General features: G+C 36.2%; 1 pseudogene; it reads left to right on the forward strand.

The window, feature by feature from the left end:
- The window catches only part of LOC149552240 (GDSL esterase/lipase EXL3-like), a 35416-nt pseudogene extending 10657 nt beyond the window's left edge, over window positions 1–24759 (forward strand).
- The last annotated feature ends 238 nt before the right edge of the window (window positions 24760–24997 follow it).

The following is a 24997-nucleotide window of genomic DNA, read 5'->3' on the forward strand; positions in this document are numbered from 1 at the left end:
GACTGATTAGGAAAGTATTGTACATACTTCATAAATTATTTAGGGCTTTTATCAAGATTTTGGGCTAACATGTAATTATTAATTATAACCCTAAAGTAGTAAAAATACTTGTATAAAAGGGCTTAAAGTTAGGGATTGTTTCATTTTTGTTATGATGCAAAAATTGGTTCTTGCAATGGTATTGAGCTGTAAGGGATTACAGATTGTAATCAGGTTGTAATCACTGAATCGTAATAATATTAGACTTGTTTGGTGGATGTAGCCTAGGGTTTGGGTGAACTACGTTAAATCTTGGTGTCTTGTGTTCTTTTCTTTGTGATCTATTATTTTTTGATATTGTTTAAATTTGTATATAATTATTATTTGTGTCTATGGTTTAATCCTAAATAGTGGTATCAGAGTGAGGTTGTTCTTCCAGTTATCCTCAACAGGAAAGTCTCATAGTTGAGTGGGAGTCTCACGGTTGAGTCAGAGCAATGACAGACGAGGGTAAGTTGAGGGTTGATAGGTTTAATGGGAAGAACTTTTAGTTATGAAAGATGCAAATGGAAGACTATCTTTTTCAGAAGGATTTATGGAAGTTGTTGGAAAGCAAAACCAAGAATCAAGGATCTATGTCAAATGAAAACTAAGATCTTTTGGATAGAAAAGGCACTTGGAAGTATTTGATTGTGCCTGGCACTATCGGTGGCATTTAATATTACAAAAGCGAAGCCGGTGGAAGAATTAATGCAAACCCTAGCGAAATTGTATGAAAAGCGCTCTGCTTCAAACAAGGTATGTCTCATGAAGTGCTTATTTAATATGAAAATGGAAAAAGGTGGATCTGTTGTAGATCACTTGAATGAATTTAATATTATTACTAGTCAGTTATTTTCTATGGGTATCAATTTTGATGAAGAAATTAGGGCTCTCTTGATTTTGTGTTCTTTGCCTGAAAGTTGGAATGGCTTGGTAATGGCTGTGAGTAATTTTGTTCCTGGATCTAGTGCCCTAAAATATGATGATGTGATCAATGTTATTTTGAGTGAGGAAACTCATAGGAAAACCTCTAGTGGATCTACATCAAGAAGTGCTTTGAACACACAAAGTTGAGACAAAATGACTGAGAGAGGAAGTAATTTCATAAATCATGGGAAATCAAGAGGAAATTCAAAGGGGAGGATGTCTCAATTGAGAGGACTAAACAACTGCTGGTGCTGTGGGAAACCAGGGAATAAAAAGAAAGATTGTTGGACTCAAAAGAAAAATGAAGGAGATATACCAGATGGAGACAAGGAGGAAAATGTGGTAAGTAACAAATTTGAAGAGGATGCTTTGCTTCTGTCTTTAGAAAGTGTTGATGATTCATGGGTTTTAAATTTTGGTGCTTCATTTCATGCTACACCTCATAGAGGTTATTTCATTGATTATGTACAAGGGGATTTTGGACTTGTTTATTTGGGGGATAATGAACCCTTTCAGATTGTTGGAAAGGGAAAAGTTAAGATTAAGTTGCAAAATGGGAATCATTGGCTACTACATGAGGTAAGACATGTTCCAACGTTGAGTAGGAATTTAATTTCAGCAGGGAAACTCGGTGATGAGGGTCGTGTAGTTACTTTTAATGATAAAAATTGGAAGGTTTGAAAAGGTTCCCTTGTAGTAGCAAAAGGTGTGAAAGTAGGAACCTTATATCTTTGTATAGGTCATATTGTTCCTTCTACTTTAATTGTTTCAAAGAAAAATGAATGTTCAGGAACACTTGCTGGAGTTGAGCGGGGAGAACAAATATTTGTTGTAAATTCTGATACAAAGCTGTGAAACATGAGTGAGAAAGGTATGAAAGTACTTCATTCAAAAAAAGTATTACCAGGTTTGAAATGTGTTAATATGAATTTTTGTGAAAGTTGTGTGTATGGAAAAAAGAGAGAGTGAGTTTTGTGAAGACTGCGAAGGAAAATAAAAAGGAGAAATTAGAGCTTTTACATATTGATGTATGGGGACTGACTCAGGTATCTTCATTTGGTGGCTCTCATTATTATGTTACATTCATTGATGACACAACTAGAAAAGTATGAGTTTATTTCCTTGGACATAAATCTGATGTATTTCAAACTTTCAAGAAATGGAAATGCTTGGTTGAAAATGAGACTGGCAAGAAATTAAAATGTCTCAGATCTGATAATGGTGGTGAGTATTGCAGTCATGAATTTGAAGATTATGTTGGAAATATTCAAGACTAAGCTAAGTTACTGAGAGGGGAGGGGGGAATCAGTAACTTCTATAACTTCAAAAATTTCAACTCTAACAATCCAATTAGCATTTAATCCATTACATATATTCTAATCTACGTGCATGCATAAGAAACTAAAAATATGAAAGTATTCATAACACTATGACGCAAAGATTTGGTGACCCAGAAACCTGTTGTGGTTACACAAAACACGCTCCATTTTAGTTAGAAATGAGGACCCCCTAATTTTGTTTTTGGCTTTCTTTGAGGTCCTAGTTCAGGGTTTGAGTCATTATTTTCACACCCTAGGCCCTGATCGGGAGGGTTTAGTTAGCAAAGATTAGTTTGAAGAAGAGGCAAGTCAAAAATAATAATAACAAGAGCAGTGCACCTTATAAGGTGCGCTATTGCACCAAGTGGAAGGTGAAAGAAAGTTTAATGTGTACCTACGTCACTACACACATGCATAGGATCCACAGGGTGAAGCCACTTCCCCTCTCCCCTCATCATCTCCACTCTTGCATTTGCTCTCACCGATGACTTCAATTGCACTGTAGCTCCTTTAAATGCAAGCTCCACGAACTCCGCATTGGACTAGGTGCGCCACCCCGCTTTCAACCCACAAACTTGTAACAACAGCCTAAAAGGCTAGGTGCATACTAGCGCACCTAACCTTGCAAAAAAAAGAAAAAGAAAAATAGTCTGGGTGCAAATGAGCGCACCTGACTAGGAGCACTAGTGTGCACCTGGGTATAATAAAACAAAACAAAAAGTCATAATCCTAACTAGGTGTGCACTAGCTAGTGTGCACCTATTTTTTTCAAAAGGATTTCAAATAAAATTTAATATTGAACATCAAGTGCACCTCCATGGTACACTTGCTGCATTTAAATTTGCTTTTGTTTTAAGAGGTTAAAATGGATGTTCTTTTGTTTTTGAATAAATGTCGCTTTGTAAAATTTTGGTTCGATAGGGACTAATGGATGTTCTTCCCTTTTCATGCAGATATAATGGCATCTCCATTAGGTGAGAAAATGACACCAAAACCTTTAGTGTTCAAGTTCCAAGGCGTTCCATCAAAATCAAGGTTCCAAGATGACTACTCCAAGATTAAGGACACTGATTTGGGACACACTAATTTGGGGGAGTTCCTAAAGATATGCAACAAGCCCACTGAGAGGTCTGCAATGATTTCTGTATTAATTTGATCAAGGCTGGTAAATGCAGCTTCACACCTAGTTTTAGTGCAATCCTCAGAGCTCATAATGACACTTGCACAACACTTTGTTCTAGAGGAAAGGGTGGTTAAGAGTGTGACTAGAGAGATCATTCTCGATCTATGACCCAACAACATTGAGAGGGTATTCCATCTCCTGAGGGCTAATAAATTCATCAAGCTAACCTATAAGGCAGTAGAGAGATGGTATAGAGAACACCTAAAAGAGGCTACTGAGGTCATCCAATCTCCTTACCTCATAGAGAGGACTCCTTTGGGAAAGATAGCCAACAAAGTGGACATGACAAGAGGATATATGAAAGAAGATATCGGGTACTCAATCATACTTTTGAGTAGGGTGATGGGTCCGCCTACAGCTAGACACCTAAATGTCTTCATGATACATTTCATTGAGACTATTAAGATGGTGAAGTTGCCACTGGATTGGGCCACTAGTTTGAGTGAAAATCTATGTGAGCAATTGGGAGCAGTAAAGGATAAAAGGAAGTTTTATATGACTTCATATTTGGTGTATCTGTTAGCTACAAGGGCAAAAAACTATCCTAATTGTAAAAAAGAGGTAGCATGCAAGAACCTAATGCTTGGTCATATATCATCTACCCTCATCTAGTAAGGAAGAAACTGTTGGAGTAGAGTAAAGAATATAGAATCATGAATGATGCATTCATATTTGCTATCATTCGATTCATAGAGGGAGATTATGCAAGAAGATTATCTGATGATGTAATGGTGTAGATAACAACACTAGGGGCTTATTACATTTAGTTTAAAACATTTACATATCTAAGGGTAGCTAGTGCCACTATCAACCCGAATAAGCTCCCAAGATATCCTAGTGATAGACTTGTTCTTTCAGAGATTGCTTGACAAGTTGAGTCTGCATATGATAGAGTTAGGAAATAGTGTAGACCATGTTGGACATGACCCCTGGTCATAGGACCATTTAAAGTAAAGCAAAATTAGGATATTCCCTCTTTTGAGTGTGAATGGGATCAATATCCCCTAGAAGAGTACAATTCCTTGAGGCCATGCTTTGATAATATCGAGAGAGTTGAATGTCTGGCAGGCAAGGAATTCCAACATGAAGAAGCCATTGAAGACCACTGGATGAATGTGACAAATGACTAAAATGTTTGTATCAGGGATTATTGTAGGATGACTTTGTATTTGGCAGAAAAGGCTCTAAAGGTCCAGATTCTATTATAGATACTGCAAGAAGACTCAGGGGAGTTGCTTGACCCTCTATTTAGCATAGATAAAATTGGAGAAAGGCCCATAATGAATGTTGAGGTTGACAGGGAGGAGAATGATGATATTAATCATCAAGTGAGGCACATTATTAAAATGACATAGGATTAGATCTGGAAACCATTTAAACTTGATCCAATACCTGAGATGGTGGTTTTTCATGCAGAAGCCCGCCTAGCCAAAGGTAGAGGGAAGAAGGTCACCATCCCTACCTTTGCAGCTCAGTCGCCCATTAGGCCCAAAATGGTATACCAACTGGACAGACCAGTTGGATACTATCACCCTCCAGAGAAAGAAGGAAAGGGTAAAAGAAAGAAGAGTTCTCCTCAAAGAGCTAAACCAAAGAAGGGTGAAATCCCAACACCTCTATAGTAATAAGAAGAAAATGTGCAAAGTCCTGAAGATACTGGAGCTTCCCAAGTCTAGGTAGACCCTCAATTGCCACCAGCTATGCCCAACCAAGCAGAAATAAAGGGTAAAATCCAAGAAGTCTCTCCTCCTTCACAGGCAAAACAAGCATCCCCTTTGGCCCCTAAGAAACTAAGAAAGATCAAGACTCCTATCAAGAAAAGGAAAAGGGTGATTAGAAGGATGATTCCCTTTCCATCTGTCTTGAAACCCATTCCTAAAGAGGAAGAAGAAGAAGAGGAAGATGAGGAGGAGGAAGTAGCATTGAAAAGAAGAACCCAACTAGCAAGAGTCACAAAGCAGGAAAGGAGGAGAATTTCCACTGTGACACCGCCATCAATCCCAAAAGAAACTCTAGAAATAACTACTTCAAAGGATGAAGTACAACAATGGGTCGATGAGCAGGATGTAGGGGGTGATGATGTGTTCAAAATGTTAGATTTCGTCTTCATGCCCATAAGAATGGAGTTGATTGGGGATAAGATTCAGGATACCCCAATAGATGAGCCTCAATAGGAGGGTTGGACACAAATGCCACCTAAATTATAGGGTCTCGATCTTACTCCTCCATCCCCATTACATGTCACAGTGGTGGATAAAGGCTCAAATACTCCTTTACCTCCAAGTACCAAAGTAGAATAGATTCAAAAGGAGTAGGAGGAAGAGCCACAACAAACAACAACAGATGATGTGTTTGAAGAGAGATGTATGGTTGAATATCCTCAGCAAACCTCGCAAGACACTAAGGTACAAACTATGGGCTCCATTAAGACAAAAACCATAGAAGGAGAGCTTTCACAGAGGGAAAAAACCCTGGAAAGGAATGATAAGGGGAAAGTGGTGGCAGAAAAAACTCCTTCATTCTCAAGAGGTGGGCCCTTAGTGGAACGAGTCCTAAGGAAAGCCATAGTTCACCGCCAATTAAGAGGACATGATTGAGTTGGTGGAAGTTCTGACCAAACTCAAGTCCCCTTCAAGAGAAGCAACAATGTTGGCTTTTATCAATAGTAACTAGAATCAAGATTTATTTGCTCAAGTGGTTATCCCTCCTCTTGATGTAGATGACGAAGATCTAGGCCCACAAGACTATCATATCAAAGAGGTTATGCTCGGGAAGCTCACATTGGATATAGCTAGGTTGATGGTCACAATGGGGATAAAAGAGGTCTTCAAAACCTTAGAGCAAGAAGGGGCAGAAGTTAGAACACTTCGTAGGCAAAATGAAATCCTAAAAGGATATTTAGCCAAAGTTCTTGGTCCCTTGGATCCAGAACACCTCGAGGAGACTCTAAATGCTACACTTGAGAAAAGAGATGGGGGAAGAGTACAGTTGGATTCATTTTTGAATGCCTATCAGTAGTGGTGGGAAAGTTTTGAGGAAAAGGGCATCCTAATCATTCAAGGAAATCTTAAGCTACTACATGCTACGCAATAAAATGTAGACAAGATAGTAGCAATTTTGAAGCAAGATTTCAGTATAATGGATGAAGTACGTGCTTGGAGTAAAGATTTATAGGTATTATAGGCTATAAAAGGGCAGAGCTACAGGATTTTGGTAGATGTATATACAGCAGAGGAGTTAGATTTAATTGATGATTGGATTGAGAAAATAGCAGATAGTAATAAAGTAATAGATACATTACATGTGGAGATCCCTCAGCTCAAGGACCAAGCCCGAGAGAAAATTTTGGAGGCAGAGAAACATTATAGTGATGTATGTTTGGATATTTTTGAGGATGACGAGCAGGAGAAATTAATGCCCATAGAGGTAGTTATAGAGAAGTTCTGGAAGATTTTTGAAGAAGCTTCTAGTGATGATGACATCTGACATGCCTTCATAATAGAAGAAGCCTTGCTAGAGTTGGATACAAAACTCGAGGATTTTTCTAATACCAGATTGAAGTAGACAACTACAAACAAAAGGTCAAAGATAAGTATGATGCTTTAGATCTACCAGATTTAGCTAAGATTATTGAGATTATTGAGACATTCATGGGCAAACATCCCAACATAGCTCTGGTACGAAGGGTGATAAAACCTAGAAGCCAAAATTTTAGTTTTGACACTCAGTAAAATTTTGTGATTTTGGACCTTTTGAGGTGCACAGGTGAGCTGGTGTGCTTTTTCAGAGGTGCGCCAATAGTTAACTATTAGTTCCAAAAATAGAGCTTTAAATGCATTAGAAACGCATTCTGACAGTAGTTTAACTTTGACAGACACCCGATGAAGGATCAACTTCTATTTTTGATACTTCCAGACACTTCTACTTCAACTGAAGGCTTTCTTATTCTTTTTTCTCTCATAAATTCTTTGTTCTATGACATGTAAAGGCTCATGCATCCAATTAATGAATATAAAATGGATGGAGTCCTACTAAGCACTAGTTGGATTCTTAGTTTGTATATAATTAGTTTGTTTTATTAAATTAAAAGCATATTATTGCATGAAGATATCTCTCACTCTCAACATAAATTGAGGAGATGATTTCTCATAAATACTCCATTGGAATATGTAATTGGGGCCGTTGTTATTTTGCAATAAAATTATGCTTTTGGTGCTTGTGTTTGGAGTATAGTGATTCTTGCCTAAATGTGTCATTGTTTTGTGAATTTATGTTCATGGAATTGTGATTGAGCCAAAAGTTTATTGCTTTGTTTTTAGTTTTGTGATCTTTTAGTTTCAGTGTTTGCTACGGTTTGACGAATTTTGTTGACGTATCTAGCTTGAGAAGAAATCACCTAATTGTACCTGCATAACTCTTTGTCTCGCATGAGCACACTTTCTATGGCCTTGCAATTTAATGAAGAGTGAAACATCATACAATTATTAAGTTTCCCATCGATGATTGCATCAGTGGAATCTAGGAAGGGCTACCCCTATTTTCATTGGTTACCTATCGATTTCTTCAAAAGCTTAACTCGTAGACGTGTTGTTTTCTATAGCTTATGTCCATTAGAATTTTACTTTCATGTTATTTGTTTTGAAGTTTTTGTTATTTTCTTTACTAACCCCTTGTTAATTTAGGAATTCATACTAGCTGCATTATTAGATTGCATTCATTGGAAAATATAAAAAATACAAAAACATAGTTCTTTTTGTATATTTTATTTTGAAGCAACAAACAAATTCTACATCTCATCTGAAATCAAAATGAACCAGCAAAGGCCTCCTTGTGAACAAAAAACATTTATCTTCAACTAAGTAGATTCTAGTAGGTTGCAAGATCACCTGGAACCTTGGACTTGATTCACAAAATTGACTTTTCAAGAGAGGAGTTTGAAAGAATTCCTGTCATTTAGCATCATGCATAACGACAACTCACTAGAAGTGGCACTAGAAAGAGGGCCATATTTTGAAATTTGGAATAGAAGAAAAATCTGCCAAAGTTTCAAAATCTTGCACTTTTTGCAAGTTCAATTTTATTTTTTGAGTTTTTCATAAATTCATGTGTGCTATTGCGCAGGTGCACTGGTGAGCAAGTGCGCTAAATTATGTGGTGCACCTCATTTATGAGAAAGTGTACTTCTATAGAGGTTCACTTTTTCTAAAGTTGATGCAAATTGGAGGGTTTTGATCCAGACTCCCCATTTTAGCGAGCATTAAGGTTTTCACCAAGTGCACATGAGTTTCTTGAGCTTACCCACTTTTGCAAACCACATAGTGACAAAGGAACATCTCAAATTCAACCACTTCCATTCAACATTTCATCATCTTCTTCAACTCCTTCTCCACTCCAACCACCTAGTCGACCATCAAATATTCTAATAGCTCCACCTCCACAACAACCACCTTTAGGTCCACCAAATCCTTGAATGGCCTTTTTTGCAAGCGCTATAGACTCACCAATCAATTTGAGAGGTGCACTCCATGACCTCCCTAAAAATCTTGAGAATTTTTTCCCAAAATTTATTTATGGAGAAACATGAACTGTCGAAGACCACATTAAAGTATTCAAAGAAATTTGCAACCGAAAATAGATTTCCAACGAGGATGTGGTCCTTCATTTATTCCCCTACTCTTTGGGAGAAGTTGCCTATAATTGGTATGTCAATTTTCCACTTGGATGTATTGGAGATTGGGATACCTTCAAAAAATTGTTCTTAGAACAATTTAAAACTTTTATCAACCCAATAATGATACATCAACAATTCATATCGATCAAAAGGGATCCAACTGAGACAATTGTGCACTTCAATCATCACTTTCATATGGTGTATCACAAATTGGAAACACCATATACTATACTAGTTGAAGTAGCTATTTAGATTTACCTAAGTGTTATGGATCCTCTTATTGCTATCTTTCTAAGGAGGCTTCCTGCAGCAAATATCGATACATTGGAAAAGGTCTTCGTAGAAGCAATAACTTTTATTAAGCAAGCCAATCCTAATATAGTAGGATTGATGCTTCCAGCCCAAGCCATCATGGGAATAGCAACATACTCTGTCAGAGTACCTACGGTGCCAAGTCAATTCATACCTATGAATCCAATTCCATTACAATAGGCACGTGCTCTGCAGAACCCTGCTCTAACGTATCTAGAGTATGAACCTCCAAAAGCTGCCTTCTTTGAGCAAAAGGTAGTGGTACCCACTGAAGAAGACAATAGCTTTATTTTTGAATTTGTTAGATGAAAAAAATTAGGTCACAGATGAATAATGAGCTGACTCATCTAAGGTTGTCACAGGGACAAAATAACAATTTTTAGAGGAATAACACTGGCCCCTACAATAACAATTATGGTCAAAATTATAATAGGAACTTCAGTGGTAACAATAACAGTGGGAACAACAATACAGAAAACAATAATGAAGGGAACAACTTCAATCCCCCTGATAGCAATAATGGCTTCTAGAGGCAGAACTGACAGTGGAATACTCATCCAAATAATGGAAGCATTCTTGCAGACAATAACAACAGTAACATTCAGTACATAGATATCAATCAATATGATGATGGTCAAAATGCATCTAACAATGATGGTTCAAACTATGATGGAAATCAAGAAATGACTCAAAATTTGTAGGTAAACAACAATGTTCCTCCTATGCAGTTTAATGCTATGTTATTAGAATCCTATGATTCTGTACAAAGTACATCAGTAGAGTAGCCAGTCAACGAAGTATTCTCATTTCCATTTAGCCAAGAACCTGACCTTCAACATGAAGAGATGTTTTCTTTTTGCAATGACAATCAAAATATGTATAACTTGAGAAGTAGGAAGGAACCTCTGACAGATGGAAATCCCCTAGCACTACAACCAACTCCTCTCGATCCAAGAGCAAGTAACAATCTGACACCAGTCAAACCACCATTTGGAGGACAACAAAATCAAAACCAAGAAAGTGTACCAACAATATTGAAAAACCCTACTTGGTCTACTGAAAAGTATAGTGTCGTAGAAAACTTGAAATGAACAAAGGCCAACATGGCCATGTTTGACATGTTGCAAAACTATCCACAACAATGAGAAGTGCTCATGAAGACTCTGGATCATATAAAGACCTCCCACAATGTGAATACTACCCCTCAAAAGATTGTATTGAAACAAGTTAATGTTGCAGAGGCATTGCCCACTATGTTTAAAGGCAAGGTCACTAGTACATTTGACCCCATTTTTAGACCAAAATTTTCAACCATCTATTAAAATGGGGTCAAATTGGTCGGAATAGGCAAGGAAAAATGTCATTTTTTAAAAATCCATGCCCGTGTTGGTCAAAATTTCAACCAACACGGGCTTAATTACATTAAATGAAAATTTTTCTATTTCGCACACTAATTCATTGTTACGGCTGAAAGACTTGTATGCTTATTTCTGCTTCCATGGTGTAGACTAAAAGGGTATTTGCAAACAAAATCTGCACCCTCCCTGTATGGATTGTACAGGGTATTGAAGAAAAATGGTGTTGAAGGGCAAAGCAAGTTCTTTATGTGCTTATTTATGCTTATTTCTACTTCCATGGTGCAGACTGAAAGGGTATCCGTGAATAAAATTTGCACCCTCCCTGTATGGATCGTATAGGGTATTGAAGAAAAATGACGTTGAAGGGCAAATAAAGTTCTTTATGTGCTACTCCAGCGCATTGATGTCCTTCCTAGATAGATCTTTAGCAACCTACAACACAAAGGGGATTGAAGCAACATCATCGAATTGAGAATAAATAAAAATGCAAGGGAATGGCATAAATAACACACTGAATGCTCTTGTACATTTTCATCATCTTAAGTCCTCCATTTTGGAAGTTCTCTGTCTCTTACATATTTTGTTCTATGTAACTTTTAACCTTTGTGCCGTCTACATCTGCTATATAAGCTTTCATTGTCATAGTCTTTTATTAGATACTATGATCTTTATGTTTATTATTGTGAACTTCATTCAGTCATGTTGCACTCTTACCTTTGAGTAACCCATTGTTCTTTTTATTTCATGAACTCTATCTAGTCATGGTTTAGATTTTTTATTGCACATGGATAGCAAACTCTCATTGATTTTCTATTTCATCATCATTAGTAAGACTAGGTTGTGTAGTCAATAATGATTGGGATTTTTTTTGTAGGGTGCAATTCAGTTTAATGATTCTAATGTTGAAGAGAAGCTTCTCGGATACCCATTGGATGATTCTAAAATATTGGAGTTTGTTACTGGATAAATTCATGGAGTAGGTGCAAACATTTTTCTTTTTCTTTTTTGGCATTTCTTAGCTCATGCTTTTGACTACTTGTTATCTAACTTCAGTTAATGCAACACAAATCTTAATACATGTATCAGAAGAATTATATATCTAGTGGATTATTACTATGCATCTCATATACTATTTAGTATTATATTAAAAAAATTCATATTCTTTTAGGTTGTTCAAGATTTTTTCATCTAGTTATATTTTAAAATGGAAATTTTGAGTTTTTAAAATATTTTTTTAAATATGAAATAGTCATTTCCTATATCTTGTACTAGACTTTTACCTTATCCCAAATTGTGCCCCAATCTCCAAAACTGAGAGAGCTTTTCATACCCAATCCCCTAGGTTCTCTACTAATTGAATGAAAGATACTTCTACCCTTCAAACAATCAAATTAAACCCTTTGATTTCTCAATAAAAGTGGCTCTTGTTGAGGTCTAGCTATTTCAAAGAGTAGTTGGGATTGCTAAGTAGCTGTAAGCTGTTACTAAATGGTGTGTTGGATACCACTGAAACTTCTTTTGTCTGTACAAAGGTTTTTGTGTTTCACAGGTTTTCTAACTGTTATCCATTAGGATAGTGATTAACCATACCCACCATTCCATCATTTTAACTAAGTAAATTGATTAACTTGGCCCTAGCTTTATGTTTTGTGCCTATCATCCATAGTGCAACAACTAGAAACTTGCTAAAAGATCTTATTTTGGCACAAAAGGAAACTTGGTTTGCAACTTTGATGTATACCGGTGCACTATTCAAAAGATCTTATTTTAGTACAAGAACGAGGAATGTTAGCATAAGTTGTAGAATCTATGTCTACACATTTCAGTTTCATTTTATTGAATGTTTATAGATCCCTTCAACTAATCCATTTCGCACATATCTTGTAATCATTGCATTCCATGAGAAGACATCATGTAAGTTCTTATATTGAAAATTGTAACTCTTCCTGCTATTAAGTCCACAATGTTCAAAATACAATCTCTGTTGAAAAATTAGGTTCCTCTGGACTACATGGTTTTGTTAGATCTAGATACACTCATCTACTTAAGCAAGTTAAATGAAATCCTCCTAGAAATCCTCCTGGAGATAACAAGACAGTGACCCACCTTCTTTTACTCCAGTTTCAAATAATTCCCACTATGTATGATTTTAAGATGGCTCAAAGTTGCCAAAAGTGTTTAACTATAATCTCTTGATTGGCACTTTATCATTTTCATCATCATTTCTCCTCACTATCTCTTCCCCACTATCAATGTTTACTCAACTCTAACTTGTCTCTTCATCATTCAATTTAGCCATGCTAGTGTTGTGATCTCTCCTAGTTCATACTCTTTGTTCTCTTCTTCTTGGTTTTGTTCTTGAACTTGTTGATTTCTTGATTTGCTTCCACCTCATGTGGCTGAATTTTACCATCCTCTGATTGTGCCTCCAAATCAATAATCTTAATCTCTTAATCTTGATGTTCTTTGTCCTATTGGAGGGGAGAATCCACCTCTTTCTCACCATGATCTGATTGGATGTAGCTAGATCTCTTACTAGCTGTTGACTCATATGCTACTAAAACTTCATTCTCCAATGTTTGCCTTAATGCCATGACTGCCACTGGATTTTGTTGTTTCTTTTTTGTGGCTCTTGATTAATCATTTCATTTCTTTCCTTATCCTTGGTTTGGTAAGGCCAATTGCTGCCTCTCTCACTATACTAACCCTTAAATCTAGTACTCATCCCCTTTGGTTGCCCAGATGTTTCCTCCTCAGGTTCAATTACATCCTTCATCAGTTTGTAAGTCTATAGAAGCCTCCTCACTTGTAGTTGAGCTATCTATTTCTGCAACCAAACTTCAAGGAATGTTCTAATTGTTACCATTACTTCATCCAAACTTACCTCACTTTTGTCTTTCCAATAAATGTTGGCATAATTAGGTTGGAGGTATTGCCCATCATCTTCCACTTGGTTAGGAATCTAAATCCACTTGCTTATCTTTTTATGTCTATGTCATCTCTAGCATTAGGCCAATGATCCTCTATATGTTCCATGTGTCTGTACTGTACTCCATATGCTCTCTTAATCTGATGGTGGAGATCATAGTGCTCTCTCCCATGATATTATCTGAAAGATTAGAATTCAAATTCTTATGTTGTCTTTATTGCTTGAAGAGTTGGGCATACTTCACTCCCAAGGCTGAATGGAAACAAAACCCTTGGCCTATGCTTGTGTTTCTAAATCATGTCATACATCAACAACTGCCTCACCATCTCCATCAGTACCAACTCATTAGGTCAGAACCTAGGGTGTTTCTTCAAACACACCACACTTCCTAGAATCTAGATGTAAGTGAATTTGGGAAATTGAATGTGCCATGAACCATGATTCTTTACTAGATCCTCTACTTCTTTTGACTATCTTCTTAGTGAGTTCCCTTGCAATAACCTCACCTTACACATGACAAATACATTGTTAGCAATTTTGAAATCATTGATGTTGTGGAGGTGCAATTGAGGGTAGCAGTCATCAACCACGAGTTCTCCTTTCTAGTTCCCTATTGTCCCAAGATACTGCAAGCCAGGATACTTAGGCATCCATGCCATCATGTAGAATGGGTAAGGGGTCATGAAGAATGCCCAGTGTGTGTTACAGTCCTTATTTTCTCATCAATATTCTCACTGATTATAATTGCCCAATCAAACATCTCATTACCACTATGTATCATCTCTATGTAGTAACACATCCAAGAGTTGAAAAGCATTGCTTGTGGACTACCTATTACTCTTTTCAGCATCAAAATGAGATCTCCTTCATCTTCACTAAAATCAATCTTTGTTAAATTAGGGAGCTGGGAGCAAGTTCGTATAGGTCTTGCCAACCACTCCTTGTTGACATGGCTAATTTAATCATTGGATTTGTTTTTGTACCCTTTCATGGTCTCCATCTTTGTCTTGCTAACATTTGCCTTATGTTCTGGGATGTTGGAGGCTTCTCTTATGGCATCCACTGTGAGTGGAGCTGCAACATTTCCCTTTGGTGTGAGGACTTGTTTTGTGGTTACAGTGTAGTTTTTTGCCATATCTAAAACTAACTCTATCTGTTGATGTGTAGGAGGGAAGACCGCTACTTGTGTGATGCCACTCATAATGATCATCTTGATCACCTTGGATTGGTTGACTCCATACATTGTATCCCTTATAAAATTTCATGTCAAATGGCCCAAGATTGGTGTCTCCAATTTTCTCCCATGTAGAGGTGAAGTTGGATTGATGTGTCATTTCTTGTGTATCAACTTTCAACTATACCAGCCTTTGTGCCTCAATGCTTTCAGCATTTCTAACTCCCTTTCCTATAGTTTCTTGCTCATTTCTTTCTTTCTCTCTTGTAGGTGGATCTTTCTTCTCCTCAGCTTTGGTTATGGATTTGGATTTGGATTTTGGGTTCTCACCTCCTTTCTCCATGAATAATCCTACCACAACAACCTCTAATTAGATTTCAACTAATTTTCATCAAACTTGGACTAAATTTTAAAGTTAATAGCTGCTGAAGTACCTAAAACTAGATCCTAGACATTTACATCAAATTTTTAAAATTAGTGAATTAGAGGTCTAAATGGCTTAAACACTTAGGAATGTAGTCATTTTCTAATACTAGGCCTCACGTCACCTTTATCAATTTGGTTTTAATTTACACTTAGTGGAAATGGAAAAGAAGATTGAGATTTGGAAAATGAATTTTGATATGGAATTATATAAATCTGGAAGTTATTGCAAACCACTGTTAACAACAACAATAAAGTTTTTGGAGGTGAAGCTTCAAGACCTTGATTGATTTTGTTCAATTCAAACCTTGGCACTTATTGGTGATGATGGAAATTAAGCTTTGATTGGCTAGTAAGCAGCCCAATTTGATTGTAAAAGCCTAAGATTGGAGTTTATTACTAGAAAATGCTTGAAATCTGAGTCCTCTTATTGTAATTAGACCCCAATTTTCTTGAAAGTAGAACTTTTACATTGGTGAACGCTTGTAGGTGCATGGAATTAGAGTTCTAATACTGGTAAATGCAAATAGGGTCTTTAATTTTTTGATGAATGCTGATAATTAGAGCCTCACTTGTTGGTAGACACCTATAATCAGACCTTAAGTTGATGATGAATGCTGGTAATCAGTTCATCTTCAACCCAAAAACTTCGAGGAGAAAGATGTGTGTCAAATTGCATCATTTCTGTTGTTTAAATCTGCCATAATATGATTGAAAAACTTCCAAAATCCTTGTCTTGATGGTTTGGATTTCTCAAATCTACCTATAATTAGTTAGAAAAACCTATTTTGAAATGAACAAATGACTTTATTTATATAGAGATGGCCTCTTTGAGTGATTCTATCCTTGTAGTTCTAGAAAAATTTAATCATTAGTATCAACCATTTAATAATCACTCTTATTTGCATTGAATTCGTAGTTTTATTAAATCTAGGCCTCTCTGTCATTTTAAAATCAAATTTAAACCCCCTTAATGTATCAAAGCTATCTACATAGGCATCACATTATTAAATTTAGGCCTCTTTTGGTTCAACTCGAGGCAAGTTGATGCCATGTTTGATATTTGTCATTTAAAATTGGTGACATCCTGTCTTAAATATGCATCCAAATTTTTGATTAGAAAGGGGCTGCAAGCTTAGAGTTTTGAATCCACATGCCTTAATTAAGGTTTGAGATGTCAAAATTACACCCATATTTAGGTCCACACATTTTATTAGAGTCTTATCCTTGGGCATTAAATATATATGCCACATTAATTATCTGATCTGGGCCTCTTTTCATTCAAATTTAGGGCCGGTTTTCATGATTTTGGGACTGGCCAACTCATTATTTTCATGGTATATGGTCTCTTGAAGATGATTTAGGCCCAACTTATGATTTCAAGGTTACATGTTAGGCAATTTGGGTCTCTCCTATAAAGTTTTAGGCCTACACGTTTCAGCAATAAGGTTTTTCTATTAAACTCTAGGGTACCTGCCAGATTTAGGGCCCATGTGTTTGATGTTTGATGTAACGGTCCCACCTCAAGTGGAAATCAATTTGCTCTTTCTTCTCTAGCCAAGTTTATCCCTCAACTTAGTCAAAGGCTCTCTTGACTTGGTGATTGAGTGTTTGAATTAGAAACATTCCATTGGTGGTCTCTTAATTTGGAAGAAATCTAAAATCTGTCTTGTGAGAGTTGGAGGGTTAATTTTAGGGAATTTCCTAGGAGAGAAATGGGTATGTTGATGATACATGTTTATTTTTCTTGAGTCTCTACAAGTTCAAACCAGAACTGCATTCACAGGAGGATACCCTTGTAGGTTGCCTGGACGTAGCCCCAATTAGCTTTGGTAGTCATATTAATTAGTGAAACAACGAGTTTATGATAGAAGTGATAAAGTAAAATATGAAGTTCATGGGGGTTAGTATATATGTTTCTGCTGAGACTTCTAGGAAGATATTTTTCCACTACAATTAGGTTTGTAAGGAAGATTGAGCATCCTCAAGTGCTGACGTACTTGTAGCAGCTACCAAGCTCATCAAATGGTGCAAATATAAGGGAACTAGTGATTGAAGTGAGCTAGGTAATATTTTATGAGTAGGTGATGAATTGTAACTGGTTCGTGGTGGAAGTGTTGGAGATTAGTTAACTTAGTTTGAAACAAATCCTATCTATGAATAAAAAATTTAGATATCATGCTGCATACAGAGAAATCCTTAGCTAGAATATTTCACTTAAGGTCTGATTTTTTTTGAGTTTTGGGCCTCATTAGGCCTATTTACTTGAGCAAGGGGCTAGATCTAAGGCCTCGGGTCCACACGTTAGACAATTTGAGGCCTAATGCATTTCTTTCTAGTCCAATTTACAAACTCTAGGTCACACATTTCATGGTAGGGCCTAATTGATTCAGATCTGGGCCCAATTAGAGGCCCACACGCTTGGATTTTGGGGCCAATCATTGAACAATGGGCCACACATTTGGTTATAAGGCCCTTGCATTTGAAATTGGAATTGTGTGTCCGATTAGAGGGCAGATTTATGTCATGCCTCATCTAAATTAAGGCCTAATTTAGGCCCATATGGTTGATAGAAGCAGTTGTAAGTTTAATGCAAACTTAGATTTAGGGCCATTGGTCCCAATTAAAGCACTCATTCAACTAGGATTTGACTTGCTTGAAATTTAATTGAATTAAGGCTTGATTTATCCTTCCAAGGATGCATGTTAGTTTACTGATGGCCTCTCTTATCATCAAGCTTAGAGCCTGGATTTGGGATCACCTTGCTGATTAGGATCTGCCTTGTAGATTTGAGGTGACATGTTTGGATTGGATCTAGTTTAGGTCCTTGTTTACGAGTTTTGTGCCTAGATTTGGGTCTTATTTCATGTGGCTAAGGCCTATATGTTTCATGTTCTGGGTCGAGGCCCACATGTTACCCTTTTGAGGTCAGATATGTCTCAAGCTTAGCCTAGTATATGTTCCCAAATTCACACCCTATATGCTAAAGCCCTAACCACTTGGATCTAGGCCTAATTAGGCCTGTATGTTAGCTATTGGGGCCTAATCAAGCCCATTCTACATTGAATTATGGCTTTGTCTAATTAGATTAGGTCCATTCATTAGACCCAGAGGCTGTTTAAATCATTTTTAGGCTCCAATCTCGAGTTTTGAGCTACATGTTTCATCGTAGGCCCGATTATAGGCATCATTATATCTATTTTAAGCTTGATTTGGTCATATAAGGCCCATGTGTTTCATTACAAAGGGCTTGTTGATTGGTTGATATTATACACTATTGGTACATAGGCTGCAAGTTTATGGTGGGGCCCTTAATTTGGCATTTGAAGTGAAAACATAGCTTCTACCTAAGCCATTCAAACTAGGGTAGGGGGCTTCATGATTAGTTAAAAACTTTCTTTTCTCCCCTTTCTTACATTGTTTCTCCCTTGCCTTATTGAATCCATTAAGTTTCTTCCCCCACAACCCCGTTCTTTATTTATTTGATCCTACCTACATGGGTGGTAACACAAAGGAAGGTGTTATTAGTATAATATTGTTAGGATTCGAGCCACCCAATGTAGTGTAGTAACAAGGCATTCTTGTCTCCCTAAAAAATTGGCAGTGACCCTACAGTTCCATTGCAGTACGTGTCTGTCAAGATGCAATGCTTGCCATCAGCATAGTGAAAAGTAGCTTGACGACAAATCAACTAATGTCTTTGAATAATTGTGTTTGTCTTTTGTACATGCTGACTTGAGGCCTCGTAAAAGGATAACAAGTGACTATCAAACGTGCATTTTTATTAAAATTATACTACAACATCTAATAATTTCTACTATGAAATTCTAACAATTAAGTGATAACTTTTAGCTTTGTAAGCAGTCCACCAAGTCTTCCATGTTTTGATGAAAATAAATAAGAGGCAGGGGCAACTAGTCTCCCAGGTTTCAAAAACTTTGAAAGGAACAACATTCTAGCAAGTTCATCAATGTTCCTTGTAAATGATATAATTGATATTCAACTCTTTTCTAGCAAAATTTTACTCATTAATAATTAATAGTACACTCGTGAAGCTTTAAAAAATGTAAATTTTGAAATATTAGTGATACATCCTTGATACTTCAAATACAGGCATCGTTGTGGCTTACTCCACATTAAATACAAACAAAAAATGCAAAAATTATGTTGAGATGTTTTAAATTTTTCATTAAAAATTTCTCAACCTTTTTGCATATTGTAATTACATTTGAAGTTCAAATTATCACCATAGCCTACATATCCTTCGGTATCTGGTACAAGTATGCATGCAATGCTCATTATACAATAACCCTTCTCAAATCATAGGGTTCCTAAATCCAAAAACACCAGACACCTATCATGATTACAAATGGTAGAAAAAAGCCTTTGCAGAGCAATTAATTCTTTCAAAACTTGCTTAAGCTAACCATTGTCTACAAATAATAGCACATGTGACCCTATCTTTGCTAAAATGTACACAACATTTCTATAGATGTCATTCAACTATGCTAAAACCAATCGTTAGCTAACTGCTCATAAATCATTTCTATTTTCATCACCTGCAATACCTTCCTTATTTTCCATTTGTACTTCATTCATATCATGGTCTTGTAAAGAAGAAGAATTTGGATCTTCTACACTTACAGCCTATAAAACTTCAACCTTTTGAAGAGAATATGATCTCGAATGAGCTTTGTTCCTTTTACATTTAGGAAGAAATAAATCAAAGGGCAAGCATATGTTTGATATGTTTTCTCCTGTTGTTTGACCAACCTTGCTTTCTATTGCCTCTGTTGTCTGTTGCTAGTGTGTCCCTTTGCTAAGAATGCTCTCACCTTTAAAATGTTTTGTACCTCATAAAGGAAACTCCTAGATCTTTTTTTTCTTTTACCTCCATAAGTGCGTGATGGTGCTTATAAGTTTCTTCATTTGTGACCTGTTATTCATCAGAAAAAAAAAGGGTCAATCTGAAATGATATTCTAGGGCCTAATAAGATCTAACTCAAATGGTAGCCTAGTTACCTCATCACTAGAGTCTTCTTTCTTAGGCAAATCTAGAATTCCATCACTGGCTGACAATTGCTAGTCAGGAGTTTCAATAAATTCATGCTGATCTAAATCCACAGAGGATGATGTTGCATTACAAGGCATAACTGAGTTACAAAATTCAAAATCAAAATTATGTTGGTAAGAAATGTTGGGCCCTATGAGCCTCCCTCGACTGTTTTTTGTATCCTAGATGAGTCACCCAGGGTAGGAGTAGTGCTTTGCACCACACACTTTGAGGAGTCAATAGTCAATAAACTGCTTGCAATGTTCCGAGGAGAGGTTGTTCCAACTTTTCCAGAACAAAATTTGGTGAGTTGGTTTTTCAGTTTTAGTATTCACAATTGTAAAGTCTCAATGTGCACCAACATATGTTCTAAGGAATTGTCTCCATTCTTATATTCCTGCCCTATCATAGTGCCCTCATTCTCCTTCTCATTTAATGCTGCATCATTTACCTCACCTGCACCTGATCCAAATTGGACAAAGGGCAATAAATAAATATTAAACTTATTAAACTAAAAGGATCAACTACACACAAGTACATATGTAAAAAGTAAATTTATCACAATTGTAGGTCAAAAAAAATAATAATTAAGATTAATTATTGTCAAATACAAATTAGAGTCAAGCTGATCTCTGAAGAAATGCATCTGTTACTCTGGTGATTATTGTAGTCAGTAATAAACTAATAACTATCAAATGTGTGTCTATTTGCAAGGCCAATTAATGATCAGAATGCCTACAATTTTTGAGTACCAACTTTCAATGAGTGTTCATTGTGCAATAATACTAGTAGTTTATGTTTCCTCTCATGTACTTCAGGTGATAGATACAGGGTTAATGACAATCGCAGTAGAGGACCGTAGCATCCATCTAAGCCTAGAAGGGAAAGCCATCTCTCAATGATTTAGACATAGTATTAGGAGATAGCTTGCCCCTTCCCAACCGCTTCCAATTCTATTATTATTGTATAGCATTTATCCTCTCCATGTTCAATGTAGAGTCTTCATTATGAACCTGATATCAAATATTCTTAACCTTCTATTCATCACATTAGATTAGCATCTATCCACAAACTAATTTGTGGGTGCCAAGGTCTAGAATACCCTATCCAAAATTGACAAAAGGCATGCCTACTTTGAGCAAAAGCAATGCAAAGTAGATACCAACTAAAACCTATGCCTATTTGTTGAATATTCTCATTTGGTATTAGTTTGGAATGTATGAAAACAAAATTGTGATGACACATTAATATGAAAACGATTGCCATCAACACAAAAACCCCAAAAAATTAGCTACCACCTCAATAGAACATCCCTTCCTATATCAATAACAGGGCCATTTTCTAATTTTTACCATCCATTAAAGAAACATCATCAATTTTGCAAATGTCCATTACACAACAAAATAAAATGTATAGCATAAGAAAACTCAAAACTCAAAAACAAATATGCAAACAACCGTAATCAAGGAATATAGTAAAATACTAGACATCTGCAATTGGAATGCCAAAGGATATGTCATAGTAACTTATCAAAATTTTCTCTATGTATCCTTGGGTCTTGCTATTACTAATTGTTACCACAAATGAACAAACCATAAAACATTTACAAGCAAACAAATAAGTGCTAGCATTTGTATGAACCTGTTACTTCCTCAAAAAACAATTAAAAAATAAACAAGATGTATTTAGAAGCATTATACTAAAAGTACATAATGAAACTCAATATTTAGGAAATAGAAACACCTTCTCAAGTTGGCAAGGTTGCCACTCTAAGTAGTGGATTCCACCTCATCTGCCGATTGAGACATCAAGGAGTGGACTACACCTTTTCAAATGGCAAGACTTCCACATGAAGGAGTGGACTGCACCTTCTCAAGTGGCAAGACTGCCACATCAAGGAGTGGATTTCACCTCCCCATGTGGCAAAGGAAGAAATTTCTCTAAGCTAGATAATGAAGAGACAAAGGGACAAGCAAGAGGAGAGGAAGCCACTGGGCGGGGATTGGGAAGCGTTTAGTTGGCTCAACCGTTATGCTCCCCCACCCATCAAATATTTGAGATTGATGTTTTAGCTATGAGATTGATGGTTGGAATTTTCATTGATTAGACACTTTCAAATTTTGTGTTTGTTGAACCAAACGGTTAGGATCAGGGAATCAATGTGAGAAAGAAGGCTCTGAATATTCTCTCTCTTATCAACGATAAAGATAAAATAAGAGAAGTGAGACAAAAGGTGGCAGCCAATAGAGATAAGTAGTGGCTAAGTAGTTATTGGCTTCTTTCAAAATTAACTGTGGAATAAAATAATTGCTTGATGAGCTTATTCTTATATTTATTTACGTGTAATGCAAACATAATATATAATTCTGTTAGGTATGGTGGTCTATCTTCATTTGGAGGATACAAGCCTAGTTCATACTCAGGGTTTGATGGTGGATACCATGGTGATTGATGTGATGATGATTGTTATGGAAGTCGGAATGGTGGCAAATCTGATGGTAATCCTAGTCAAAGAAAAGATGATTATTGAGCCCCTTTGGAGAATTGAGCCCCCATGTTTTTGTAATTGTTGATGCTTCATACGGTAAATTTTTCAAGCACTGAATGGCATCAGATACTATGTTTTGTTGGCTGATTACAGATGACAGAAAATTTTACTTTTCTTTTTTCTCATTTTGACATTGTCATTACAGGGCAATGATCAATGAACAATGCAACCAATCAATCCTGGTTAGTGGAGAAAGTCGAGCAGGGCAATTCTCAATTTTTCAGTGTAAATACAAACAAGGTATGAGACAGGGCAATCTTGCTTGTCTGAACAACTGGCATTTCTTTCCCCCAGTGATCCATAGTTATAGATAATTTTATCATTTGATTTTCCATAAAATGTTTCACTGGCATTCTCAAAATCTAGAGGAATATCTATGCCCTTAAGAGTCATCTAGAGTATATGGTTAATAGCACTTCAAGCATAGAAAGCAACTGAGGAAATGATAAATTGTAAGTTTTATTCTGAATGAGGGCCCTCCTTAACTTGATCAACTTAGTACTCATTTAAGGTGCTAATTTTCTTTTCTATATTTACACCATAAGTTTTTGATGTCTGATTATCAGAATGTTCTTATTTGTCTCAAAGTTTAGAGATGGAATGATTACATTCTAGGGAACCTTGTGTAACTTCCCATTTAAATAGAAAGTTGATAAATGTTTACTATTTCTATTGGCTAGACTTGGAAATATATGGATAGTAAATCAAGTTTTACTTGAGATCTTCATGATCCTCCATTTCTTTAAGTTTATTTGAATCTTACAAACAAGAAGACAATATTGAGCAACCATGTTGAATTGCATGATTTTATTTATGTTAACACTTTTGAAGTCAGATTAAGTCTCATGTTCATTTTATAATGTTATTTGTAGGTGGCTAAATGCATAGAGATTCATAGTTAACCCAAGCATATGTAAAACATAAGAAGCCCAAGAACATAACCTTAAGGCATACAAAAACAAATAGTTCCAGCTACTCTTTTAGGACATGTAGCATTATCTAATCCTTGTATTTAAATTCAAAAAATAGCTGTAGTGGCTGAAATATTTCCCTTTTTCATGTCATCAAACAAGTTTGTATTCCTACTTGAAATGATATATTTGCTTCCCTTGTAGTATTGATCATGTGAAGTTTTTTCTACAGCATCTGCATTGGGCATCAAAGAAGCAATTCTAGCATATTTGGATGATAGTCTCACCTCAGATGATTTGCTTATAGGAGTAAGCTTTGCTTCAGTTGGCTCTGGCTATGATAATTTTACTACAGAGAGCGGGGTAGGCATAAATAAGTCTTTTTAAAGCATTTCCATTTAAGAATTAAAATGGTTACATTACCAATGCATGTAATGTGGGTAATTTGTTGTTTGCGCTGAGAGCTTTTATATTTTGTGGGGGTTGTGTAGAATGTGATAGCATTGTGGAAGCAAGTGTAGTATTTCAGGGAATATACATCTTGAATAACAATCATTGTTGGGGCAGAGCATGCTTTGAGTATTGTAAGCAATGCGCTTTACTGCTTGGCTGCAGGGAATGCTAATTGGGGTGTTAGTTATTTCTTCAATATAGGAAATGTTAACAGTAACCATGCTAGGATCTGTACAATGCTGGAGCCATAAAGTTGATAGTAGCAGGGCTGTCCATCTTGGGATGTTCACCTTCAGAAAGAACATTTCTTGCTGTGGTAGGGAGGCCATGCAATGTAAGAATAAATGATGCTTCACCCTACCTGCTCTCTATAACTTGGAGAGCTCACTGTCAGGATCAACTATTGTTTACTTAGACATCTATGACATTGTAGTGGATGTTGTTGCTTATCCCTTTAGATATGGTAAGTTTGAATGACATTGCAATTTGATTTTTAAATTCAATTGTGTAAATATTTTTAGCATCATCATTTTGGATCAAATGAATTTGTAGTTTAGCATCAATGTTTTGGATCAAATGAATGTGTGGTTTAACATCAATATTTTAGATCAAATGAATTTTTGGTAAGCATAATCTTGTAGCTACATCAACATTAATCTATTTGAAAAGTAATTTTTTTTTTTCAATTTGATTGTGTATGGTATTTTTAGGATCA

Source organism: Cupressus sempervirens, chromosome 6, assembly GCF_028749045.1.
Source record: "Cupressus sempervirens isolate cs-2001-9-10 chromosome 6, ASM2874904v1, whole genome shotgun sequence".
NCBI lineage: Eukaryota > Viridiplantae > Streptophyta > Pinopsida > Cupressales > Cupressaceae > Cupressus > Cupressus sempervirens.